The sequence below is a fragment of the Mytilus californianus genome, unplaced genomic scaffold, assembly GCF_021869535.1.
Source record: "Mytilus californianus isolate M0D057914Y unplaced genomic scaffold, xbMytCali1.0.p SCAF_7, whole genome shotgun sequence".
In the NCBI taxonomy this organism is placed as follows: Eukaryota; Metazoa; Mollusca; class Bivalvia; order Mytilida; family Mytilidae; genus Mytilus; species Mytilus californianus.
In genome coordinates, this window is record NW_026262723.1 from 4,048,552 (window position 1) to 4,059,537 (window position 10,986).

Here is a 10,986-nt window from a genome sequence, read left to right on the forward strand (position 1 = left end):
TGATGGGAACAAATTGTTGTTGTCATTGTATTGCAATGTTGCTGTCATTTGTATTATACAATCCATCCTGACATCAAAATATTGCTGATTTACTATGTGGCTATATAGAAATACATAATAATGTGCAAATATGGTCAGTTTTTGTTGATGCGTTTAAATAATTTTGTTATACTAGTCAGCCTTAGGTATTAAAATTACTGAAATTTTGTTGCGAGACTATTTTGAATAAAAAGAGGACATGCTGGCAATCTAAATTGATGGGGATAATTTTTGTTGTCATTGTGTTGCAATGTTGCTGTCATTTGTATTATACAATCCATTCTGACAATAAAATATAGCTGCTTTACTTATAATGTGGCTATATAGATATACATAATATTAAAAGTGCAAATATGGTCAGTTTTGGTTGATGCTGTAAAATAATTTTGTTATACAAGTCAGCCTGAGGTATCAAAACTACTGAAATTTTCTTAAGAGACAATATTTTGAATAAAAAGAGGACATGCTGGCTATCTAGATTGATGGGGACAAATTTTTGTTATCATTGTATTGCAATGTTGCTGTCAGTTGTATTATACAATCCATCCTGACATCAAAATATTGCTGATTTACTATGCGGCTGTCGCTTTATAGATTTACATAATAAAGTGCAAATATGGTCAGTTTTGTTTGATACTTTAAAATAGTTTTGTTATACGAGTCAGCCTGAGGTATCAAAACTACTGAAATTTTCTTGCAACACAATATTTTTAATAAAAAGAGGACATGCTGGCTATCTAGATTGATGGGGACAAATTTTTGTTGTCATTGTATTGCAATGGTGCTGTCATTTGTATTATACAATCCATCCTCACATCAAAATATTGCTGATTTACTTTGCGGCTATATGCTAATTTACTATGCAGCTATATAGATTTACATACATGACATAATAATGTGCTAATATGATCAGTTTTGGCTGATGCTTTAAAATAATTTTGTTATACAAGTCAGCCTGAGGTATCAAAACTACAAAAAATTTTCATGCGAGACAATATTTTGAATAAAAAGAGGACATGCTGGCTATCTACATGTAGATTGATGGGGACAAATTTTTTGTTGTCATTGTGTTGCAATGTTGTTCTTATTTGTATTATACAATCCATCCTGACATCAAAATATTGCTGATTTACTATGTGGCTATATAGAAATACATAATAATGTGCAAATATGGTCAGTTTTTGTTGATGCGTTTAAATAATTTTGTTATACTAGTCAGCCTTAGGTATTAAAATTACTGAAATTTTGTTGCGAGACAATATTTTGAATAAAAAGAGGACATGCTGGCTATCTAGATTGATGGGAACAAATTGTTGTTGTCATTGTATTGCAATGTTGCTGTCATTTGTATTATACAATCCATCCTGACATCAAAATATTGCTGATTTACTATGTGGCTATATAGAAATACATAATAATGTGCAAATATGGTCAGTTTTTGTTGATGCGTTTAAATAATTTTGTTATACTAGTCAGCCTTAGGTATTAAAATTACTGAAATTTTGTTGCGAGACTATTTTGAATAAAAAGAGGACATGCTGGCAATCTAAATTGATGGGAATAATTTTTGTTGTCATTGTGTTGCAATGTTGCTGTCATTTGTATTATACAATCCATTCTGACAATAAAATATAGCTGCTTTACTTATAATGTGGCTATATAGATATACATAATATTAAAAGTGCAAATATGGTCAGTTTTGGTTGATGCTGTAAAATAATTTTGTTATACAAGTCAGCCTGAGGTATCAAAACTACTGAAATTTTCTTAAGAGACAATATTTTGAATAAAAAGAGGACATGCTGGCTATCTAGATTGATGGGGACAAATTTTTGTTGTCATTGTATTGCAATGTTGCTGTCATTTGTATTATACAATCCATCCTGACATCAAAATATTGCTGATTTACTATGCGGCTATATAGATTTACATAATAAAGTGCAAATATGGTCAGTTTTGGTTGATACTTTAAAATAGTTTTGTTATATGAGTCAGCCTGAGGTATCAAAACTACTGAAATTTTCTTGCGACACAATATTTGGAATAAAAAGAGGACATGCTGGCAATCTAGATTGATGGGGACAAATTTTTGTTGTCATTGTGTTGCAATGTTGCTGTCATTTGTATTATGCAATCCATTCTGACAATAAAATATTGTTGATTTACTATGCGGCTATATAGATTTACATAATAAAATGCAAATATGGTCAGTTTTGGTTGATTTGTTTAAATAATTTTGTTATACGAGTCAGCCTGAGGTATCAAAACTACTGATATTTTGTTGCGTGACAATATTTTGAATAAAAAGAGGACATGCTGGCTATCTAGATTGATGGGAATAAATTTTTGTTGTCATTGTATTGCAATGTTGCTGTCATTTGTATTATACAATCCATCCTGACATCAAAATATTGCTGATTTACTATGTGACTATATAGATATACATAATAATGTGCAAATATGGTCAGTTTTTGTTGATGCGGTTCAATAATTTTGTTATACTAGTCAGCCTTAGGTATCAAAATTACTGAAATTTTGTTGCGACACAATATTTTGAATAAAAAGAGGACATGCTGGCAATCTAAATTGATGGTGATAATTTTTGATGTCATTGTGTTGCAATGTTGCTGTCATTTGTATTATACAATCCATTCTGACAATAAAATATAGCTGCTTTACTATGTCATGTATGTGGCTATATAGATATACATAATATTAAAAGTGCAAATATGGTCAGTTTTGGTTGATGCTGTAAAATAATTTTGTTATAGAAGTCAGCCTGAGGTATCAAAACTACTGAAATTTTCTTAGGAGACATTATTTTGAATAAAAAGAGGACATGCTGGCTATCTAGATTGATGGGGACAAATTTTTGTTGTCATTGTATTGCAATGTTGCTGTCATTTGTATTATACAATCCATCCTGACATCAAAATATTGCTGATTTACTATCATGACTATGCGGCTATATAGATTTACATAATAAAGTGCAAATATGGTCAGTTTTGGTTGATACTTTAAAATAGTTTTGTTATATGAGTCAGCCTGAGGTATCAAAACTACTGAAATTTTCTTGTGACACAATATTTTGAATAAAAAGTGGACATGCTGGCAATCTAGATTGATGGGGACAAATTTTTGTTGTCATTGTGTTGCAATGTTGCTGTCATTTGTATAATGCAAATCATTCTGACAACAAAATATTGCTGATTTACTTTGCGGCTATATAGATTTACATAATAATAAAATGCAAATATGGTCAGTTTTGGTTGATTCGTTTAAATAATTTTGTTATACGAGTCAGCCTGAGGTATCAAAACTACTGAAATTTTGTTGCGTGACAATATTTTGAATAAAAAGAGGACATGCTGGCTATCTTGATTGTTGGGAATAAATTTTTGTTGTCATTGTATTGCAATGTTGCTGTCTTTTGTATTATACAATCCATCCTGACATCAAAATATTGCTGATTTACTATGTGGCTATATAGATATACATAATAATGTGCAAATATGGTCAGTTTTTGTTGATGCGTTTAAATAATTTTGTTATACTAGTCAGCCTTACATGTAGGTATCAAAATTACTGAAATTTTGTTGCGAGACAATATTTTGAATAAAAAGAGGACATGCTGGCAATCTTAATTGATGGGGATAATTTTTGTTGTCATTGTGTTGCAGTGTTGCTGTCATTTGTATAATGCAACCCATTCTGACAATAAAATATAGCTGCTTTACTATGTGGCTATATAGATATACATAATATTAAAAGTGCAAATATGGTCAGTTTTGGTTGATGCTTTAAAATAATTTTGTTATACAAGTCAGACTGAAGTATCAAAACTACTGAAATTTTCTTACGAGACAATATTTTGAATAAAAAGAGGACATGCTGGCTATCTAGATTGATGGGGACAAATTTTTGTTGCCATTGTATTGCAATGTTGCTGTCATTTGTATTATACAATCCATCCTGACATCAAAATATTGCTGATTTACTATGCGGCTATATAGATATACATAATAAAGTGCAAATATGGTCAGTTTTTGTTGATGCATTTAAATAATTTTGTTATACTAGTCAGCCTTAGGTATCAAAATTACTGAAAAATTGTTGCGAGACCATATTTTAATTAAAAAGAGGACATGCTGTCTATCTAAATTGATGGGTATATTTTTTGTCGTCATTGTGTTGCAATGTTGCTGTCATTTGTATTATACAATCCATTCTGACATCAAAATATTGCTGATTTACTATGCGGCTAAATAGATTCACATGAAAAAGTGCAAATATGGTCAGTTTTGGTTGATGCTTTAAAATAATTTTGTTATACGAGTCAGCCTGAGGTATCAAAACTACTGAAATTTTCTTGCGAGACAATATTTTGAATAAAAGAGGTCATGCTGGCTATCTAGATTGATCAGGACAAATTTTTGTTGTCATTGTATTGCACTGTTGCTGTCATTTGTGTTATACAATCCATCCTGACAACAAGATATTGCTGATTTACTATGTGGCTTTATAGATATACATAATAAAGTGCAAATATGGTCAGTTTTTGTTGATGCGTTAAAATAATTTTGTTATATGAGTCAACCTGAGGTATCAAAACTACTGAAATTTTGTTGCGAGACAATATATTGAATAAAAAGAGGACATGCTGACAATCTAGATTGATGGGGACAGATTTTTGTCATTGTACATGCTGTTTTGCAATGTTGCTGTCATTTGTATTATACAATCCACCCTGACATCAAAATATTGCTGATTTACTATGCGGCTATATAGATCTATATAATAAAGTGAAAATATTATGGTCAGTTTTGGTTGATGAGTTAAATAATTTTGTTTAATGAGTCAGCCTGAGGTATCAAAATTACTGAAATTTTGTAGCGAAACAATATTTTTAATAAAAGGAGGGCAAAAATATTTCCAAATTTTTTAACCCTATATAAAGTAACAGATTGACACACTCCCCATTTCCATTCTCAATTTTATAATTATAAGTGCAAATATGGTCAGTTTTGGTTGATGCTTAAAATAATTTTGTTGTACATGTACCAGTCATCCTGAAGTATTCATTTTTGGCATTGTTTGTCGATTTTATCTGAAAACCAAGTTTATAAGATTTTACGATACATGTTAAAACCGATAATAATAGCATTGTAATCAATATCGTTTTTAATTTATAGATAGGCAGATCGCGGATAAATTTGCATTACAAGCAAAGTTTTATGCGTACTTTATTTACAAATACATGTATATATATTTAATCTGTATTGTTTATATAACCATCATAGGCATGACCACGGAGATTTTAATTTTATACATTAATTTACAATATTGTGATCAAAATTCGTTTTTTAAATCAAATAAATAATTTTGTAGTCGCACGCTTTCTTTGAAATTTAATTGCATTATGGGTAATTTCGGATCGTGTAGATAGAATGGGGAATGGTGTATGGTGTAATGTGTAAGGTGTATGGTGCAAAGGCGTAACGTGTATGGTGTAATGGCACAAGGTGTATGGTGTAATGGTGTATGGTGAATGGTGTAATGGTGTATGGTGTGAGTGGGAAGTTTACACCATCCAAGGACTGTACCTCTTTTTAAAATCCACTTTACTTTTCCATTCTTCCGTGTAACTGTATCACCCGTTAATACATACCTTCTTATTTTATCCAACGTTGTATCTTCTAGTTGAGCTTTCTTGATTACATTTGGATTTACCTCATCTGTGATGATATCTTTTACCTTCAGTTGCACAAACGGCTTACTTTTGTTTCTTACCTGTTCTCTTGTCTCAACAGCTCCCGTTTGTTGCCACAAAGGATCAGGCTTTCCTGGTTCTCTAGCGTCCTCTACATTACCAATTATCAAGTCATACACAGGATTAGCCATACACCATCCTTCAAATTATCCCTGTAAATATGGTGTATCTATATCAATTCTAGCTATTGGCACTTCAACTCTGGTTCCATCTGCCAAAATACATACCTGTTTTCCACCCGTTAATGACTCATTGCCAACCATATCACGTTTAACCACAATACCACTGCAACCAGTATCTCGTAAAACCGTGACTGGTTTACCATCAACATAACCTGAACTTACAGGCATACTTACATTTGCGGTTGACTGACAAGACAACGGAAGTGTACTTGTACAACCAGTAGGAATAGCATCTACTATAGAATCTGTAGGTATAGTACAGGTATTACATACTTTACCTTTAAATTCTTTCTATCGTCTGACGATCCACTGTTGGTCTTTTGTAGATTAACTCTACAATCCGTTGCAATATGTCCATTCTTACCACACCTAAAGCACTTTCTGTCCCTATTAGGTACAAATGAAGTACGTTCTGTTGGTTTTATACTTCTCTGTTCTTTCTTTGTACTATAATCAACTGGTTTCGAACCACTTTGGTTTCTTACTGAAGATGTGTTTGACTGATTACCTTTATCTATAAGATTGGAAGCACTTGTTTGTCTTGCCTCACGATACTGATCAGCTAAAGCTACCATTTTCTCTAAAGAATCTGGTATTCTCTCTTTTAAAAACAAAGACAAGTCCTTCGAACATATATGTAGAAACTGATCCCGTATAATCAAGTCATACAAACTTATATAAGTAGTATCTGTATGTGCCATATCAATCCAACGCTTAAAATAGCTATCTAACCTAACAGAAAACTGTATAAAAGTCTCACCTGGCTCTGGTCTACAACTTCTAAATCTACGTTTAAATCCTTCTTCAGTCATATCATACCTTTTTAGTAGAGCATCTTTCAAAGCTGGATAATCAAGAGCTTTATCAACCGGCATAAGTGCATATACATCAAGAGCCTTGCCCTTCAATAACGCACTAAGATGAGTGGCCCAATATCAGGTTTCCACTTTTGAGCAGTAGCATAACGCTCAAATCTCCTAAGATAACTATCTATCTCATCCTTACCTTCTTCAAAAGCTGGAATTTTAGGTCCACGAACTGTATCATGTGACCCCCCTGTACTTACTAATTGTGGTAACTCAGCTTGTTTACTTAACTCTTCCATTTTCTGACTATGCGTCAACTTTTGTAGTTCCAATTCATTCTCAACCTTAGCTTTCTCAATCAAAACTTTTTCTATAGCTGCTTTTCTATCTCGTTCGTCTTTCTGTTCTTGCCTTAAAGCAGCCCTTTCATCTCGGACCCTATCCTGCTGATCTTTAACAAACCTTCTCAACTCATCATCTTCATACCCTAATGAAGTACCCAAATCTCTAATCTGTTGAATCTGTTCCATCTTGAACAGTCAACAAACCAAACACCAATTTCAAAAAACAAAACGCCAGCACTCAATGTACCTACTGCAACCCTCAGTGTACTACAATCAATTACTAAATATATGTAAGTACCGATACTCACAGTTTACAATGTAGAGCAGAAACAACACCAAACCTCCAAGGCACGGACCAACATAGACACAACTGTGAAATCTGGGTCCCAAATATTCAGTTCTCCTCACAAACACCTGAAGCTATACAATTCAAACATATAATAAAACAATACAAATGGAAAAATACATGGTGAAAAAAAATACAATCAAAAATACATAAGATTGAAAATTTAAATTTAATGAAAACTCTCTAAGCCTTTTAAACAAATCCCACTTCTGACACCAATTGTCACGGATAGACGAGAGCTGACTTAGGAGTTTGTACTTACAGATAATAAATGACTACTACTTTAAACAAAATAACAATTTAATTAGGTACAAATTTACAAATATAAATAGATGAAATCAAATGAAATAATACTGTCAAATGTTTAATGAACTGTTCCTTCTTCTTTATATTAAACTATGAAATCTGGATAAACGATACTACAGAATTTTACGTATTTGGTTTTCGGTAACTACACAAAACTGGCCCAACATAAGCGGTGTACACATTACGGCTGCCCTATTGTCTAGACTCGACTCCAAATATTCTATGTTGCCAAACTATTGATGATAAACACGGAACGCCGCACTGTCAACAGGTTTCACCACCATCTGTACTATATCTCCATACTTTACAATACAAAACTACATACACCTAGCCCGCAAACTGGGACCTATTGAAATACATACTGTACGTTAAGATACAATACTATACTTAAGAAATATACATATGTTTATGTATTACACATGTCGCATAAATAATGACAAATACTTAGTACGACTACTTATGTTCAATCTATAGAAGATTATAGCATATTGAATAATGCATTACTTATACACAAATAATTACGGCATATCGTATAATGCCTTACTTTACACAATACAAACTACGGCATATCGTACAATGCCTTACTTTACAAGTCACATAATTGACTTTATTGTATACTATCATTATACAATTACTACACACAATATACAGCTTTTAACGCTGAATATACATTTATGCTTATACGTTGCATATTACTTTACATACTTATGGAGATACATACATCAATGCATTATCGTACGCAAACGTTCCTAAAATACCAAACAATTTCGATACTCGAATATTTACTACAGCCGGAAACATATAACCGTGTTAAACTTTCATTATAATGAACATTAATTAACTTATTACATTTATAAAATAGCAATGTCAAAAATTACAATTACAATTGAAATAATTATTCTATATTTGCGTTGTTGCAGAAAACTGAACACTTTAGAACGAATAATGATTAAATAAATAAGAATAAATTGAATCCTACCTCAGAAATCCAGTGTGTGTGTCCACGCCACATTGTAATCTAACTTTATACAAACATTTCTGACCACACCTTGACTCGTTAAGGTGTTACCTGAGAGTGAATAGTCAGCTCATCAAATACAGGTATCACTGTTACTCAACCCCTTCGACAAGTTTACAGGTAAATGCCCAAGTAAATAGTGGACACTACTTAATTAATTAGATGTAAAATGTGGACATGTATTATACACCGAAGTCTGCAGAATATAGCATTTATAAGATACTGACGTTCTGCAAATCGAAATAGAATTAACAACCAAAATAACAACATATATGTGAGTAAACAAAGTCACCCTGTGACAGCAGGTCCACTACTGTACAACCCCGAGACATCTACTCGGAAATCCTCTGGCCAGTGATGTAAACGTATATTTGTTCCGCCTAACAGATGTTTCAACAGAAACCTTGTTATAAACAATGTCGTAATATCTGTTCCTGTTGGAACAAATATTCTATATCATTTATTCCGTTGGGAACATATACTGTAATATTTATTCCAGTGGAAATAATATTCCAGAATGCTTTTTCCTTTTGGAACTTATATTATGAAGGAACTTCTATTCTGTGACATGAAAATCCATTGTCACGAAATAGAAGTTCCTTCATAATATAAGTTCCAAATGGAAAAAATATTCTGGAATATTATTTCCACTGGAATAAATATTATAGTAAATGTTCCTAACGGAATAAATGGTATGGAATATTTGTTCCAACAGGAACAGGTATAATGACATTGTTTATAACAAAGTTCCCAGTGGAACTTCTGTTAGGCTGAACAAATATACGTTGACATTCCGAAACACATATGTAGTCGTTGCCCGTAACAATCTCTATAAATTGATGCAAAATTAACTTAAATTGCCATACCCCTAATTTCATTTTGTCAATTTCAGTTTTTTTAGCCTAACTTCAGATTTTCGAACATAAAGCACTCTGGAGTTTTTCATAAACGATGCGCCAATGTCTCTTCTACGCCACCTATATAGTAGATGCCCGTCACAATCTCTATAAATTGATCCAAAAATTAACTTTAATTGCCGTACCCCCCTAATTTCATTTTGTCAATTTTTTTTTTAGCCTAACTTCAGATTTTCGATCATAAACCACTCTGGAGTTTTTCCTAAATGCGCCAATGTCTCCTTTACAACACCTATATAGTGGTTGCCCGTCACAATCTCTATAAATTGGTCCAAAATTAACATAAACTGCCCTTACCCCCTAATTTCATTTTGTTAGTTTTAGTTTGTTTAGCCTAACTTCAGATTTTCGAACAAAAACCACTCTGGAGTTTTTCCTAAACGATGCGTCAATGTCTCTTCTACAACACCTATATAGTGGTTGCCCGTCACAATCTCTATTAATTGGTCCAAAATTAACTTAAACTGCCCTACTCCCTAATTTCATTTTGTCAGTTTCAGTTTTTAAACACTAACTTCAGATTTTCGAACATAAACCACTCTGTTTTTTTTCTATACGTTGCGCAAATGTCTCTTCTAAAACACTTATGTAGTCGTTGCCCGTAACATCTCTATAAATTGATCAAAAAATTAGCTTAAATTGCCATACCCCCTAATTTCATTTTGTCAATTTCAGTTTTTTTAGTCTAACTTCAAATTTTTGAACATAAACCACTCTGGAGTTTTTCCTAAACGATGCACCAATGTCTCCTTTACAACACCTATATAGTGGTTGCCAGTCACAATCTCTATCAATTGGTCCAAAATGAACTTAAACTGCCCTACCCCCTAATTTCATTTTGTTATTTTTAGTTTGTTTAGCCTAACTTCAGATTTTCGAACATAAACCACTCTGGAGTTTTTCCTAAACGATGCGCGAATGTCTCCTATACAACACATATACTGTTGATGCCCGTCACAATCATCTATAAATTGATCAAAAAATTAACTGAAATTGCCGTACCCCCTAATTTCATTTTGTCAATTTCAGTTTTTTTTAGCCAAAGATCAGATTTTCGAACATGAACCACTCAGGAGTTTTTCCTAAACGATGCGCTAATGTCTCCTATACAACACTTATATTGTTGATGACCGATTTCGAACATAAACCACTCTGGAGTATTTTCTAAACGTTGCGCCAATGTCTCTTCTGCAACACATATGTAGTCGTTGCCCGTCACAATCTCTATAAATTGGTCCAAAACTTACCTTAATTTGCC

The 10,986-nt window shown here is 32.6% G+C and overlaps 1 long non-coding RNA gene across 1 annotated transcript; it reads right to left on the minus strand.

Moving 5' to 3' along the window:
* Nucleotides 1-7,769: 7,769 nt before the first annotated feature.
* Nucleotides 7,770-9,107, minus strand: LOC127708253 (uncharacterized). The gene is made up of 2 exons (XR_007985215.1): nt 8,773-9,107; nt 7,770-8,139 (listed from the first exon to the last, which is right to left on the minus strand). It is a non-coding gene; the product is annotated as an uncharacterized LOC127708253 (long non-coding RNA).
* Between the last annotated feature and the right edge of the window lie 1,879 nt (nt 9,108-10,986).